Here is a 2,368-nt window from a genome sequence, read left to right on the forward strand (position 1 = left end):
ATTTGCTCATTAGTTAAAGAAACATAGGAATTGAGTTAGACAGTTACGGAATGCTTGATAAATATATCTAATGAAGTTTCCTAAATGTCAGAGAAAAAGAAAAACAGAAAAATAAAAAATAAAGACACAGATAGGGGGGGGGGGCCTTGGAGAGAAGTAATCTGCAACTAGCCGTATCGTTTCGTTGGCAGCGTGTCGATGTTGAACAACTTTTCTTATAGTTTCAAATCCAGTTTTTGGCATTATATCACAAATTTATTTCCGTGTGTTCCTTTGGTATGAAGTGAACCAGTTTCTTCTCCTTTCGTGGCTACGTCGTAGGGAATGGAATACATATACATCATAACCTGATCCGATACGTGTTGTGTACCTCACTGTTATTCTGTTGTACATGTACCAGCTTACCTCACTGTTATTCTGTTGTACATGTACCAGCTTAGGCGATACATTGCCTATAGACAAACCCCATTTAGGCTGCTATAATATCCCTGCATTTTTAATGGGGTTCTCTCTGCCTGAAGGCTTATCTTTCACTCTCGCTAAAATATACTTCATAATGTTTGAACATGTGAGAAAATTTCCCTCTTGGTGTTTATGCAATCCCTGGTAGTTCGTCGGTTCTTCGAAAGATAAAGATTTCCCTTGAGCTCACGGGACATTTTTTGATCCCTTTATATCAGGTTTGGTTTTAAAATGAAACTTCCAGTTGATGTATAAGTCATGCTGCCTACGTCTTAAGTCTCCAGATTAATGCCAAGAGGATTGCAGTATATCTTCTCGAGGCACCCAAAAGAAGAAAGGTCGCTGTTTTATCTGGATTTAAATTTTCTGTGCACGGGTCCTGTATAGTGCTAGGTTTCTATCCTGCCGGTGTTGTAGCTTGCTCTTCATTGCGTCCTATAAACAACAGAGAATACATCACATGCCTGCCCCAAAACAGTGCATGTGAATCTAGAGCTAATTCGAAGTATCAGCTAATTGTTCCTATAGGTGTCCACGATACAGCGACAGAATTATGTGTTTTAACACGAAATATTAAATATCTTATAATGCCTATGTTAATGGGGAAAGTGTTTATGTAATCAGTGTAAGAATGTTCACCTATATTTGTTTTAGCATTCAGAAAGACAGATGGAGCAAACAAATAGCATTTTACGGGACTTATTTCAACGTCTAGATTGTTGAGAAGAAAAAGGGTTATAAAAAATTCTTATCAGTATAGTCACTATCTTCTAACACATACACACACACACACACACACACACACACACACACACACACACACACACAGATACCTAAATATATACGACGGAATTCTTTCAGTTTCCCGTCTATCAAATCTACCCACAGGGCTTTGGTCGGCCCGAGGCTATAGTAGAAGACAATTGTTCAGGGTGCCATAAGTCGGACTGAACCCGGAACCATGTGGTTTGGAAACAAGTTTCTTACCACACAGTGACTGCTGCGCCTCTATTGGTTGACATCAATATATTCTGAGTTTTGCAAATACAGTGGCAACTCAGGACATGGCTCTGTGTAATTAGGCCTCCTCAGCAAAAAGTCTTCTTCGTTCATGGTAAGTTCTCGATAAAAGAAGAGAATCACTAAACGTAAAGAAAAGAGAGAAGACAAGATGAATACGGGTTTGTGGGTTGGAATGGTTAGAGCGATGGTGGGAGGGATAAAGAGAAAGGACAAAAGTGGTAGAGGAGAAATACGGGTGATTTAGAGAAAAAAATAATAGGGGAGAGAGAGAGGGAGAAGAGAAATGCAGAAATTGGAGAGGTACATTGATGGTAGAGTTATGAAATTATGATGTGTGTATATGTGTGTATTTATATGTGTGTGTGTAGACGCAAGTGAATGCGTGTACGTATTTGTGTGTTTCTATGTATGAAATAAGAATAGACAGATAGAAATGAAGAACAGAGGCGAGGAGGAAATAAAACGATAGATGAAGAGCAAAAGATACATAGCAGGAGAGAGAGACAGACAGACAGAGAGAGAGAGAGAGAGAGAGACAGACAGACAGAAAGAGACAGACAGACAGAGAGAGAGAGAGAGAGAGAGAGAGAGAGAGAGAGAGAGAGTCAGGGCTAATTGGTGAATCTGGACAGATATGTGAAGGAAAAGTGAGGAATATATTTAGAAAAAAAGATTCTATGTAAGCATGTGTGTCTGTATGTGTCACAATTGAAGTATAACAGACCATTAAGTAAGGAACATAATATATACAGATTCGTATGTGAGTGCGTGGGTGTGCATGTGTGTGTATATATATATGTGTGTGTGTGTGTGTGTGTGTATATATATATATATATATATATGCATATATGTGATAATATATATTATATATATGTATATATAT

Source organism: Octopus bimaculoides, chromosome 21 (assembly GCF_001194135.2).
Source record: "Octopus bimaculoides isolate UCB-OBI-ISO-001 chromosome 21, ASM119413v2, whole genome shotgun sequence".
Lineage (NCBI taxonomy): Eukaryota > Metazoa > Mollusca > Cephalopoda > Octopoda > Octopodidae > Octopus > Octopus bimaculoides.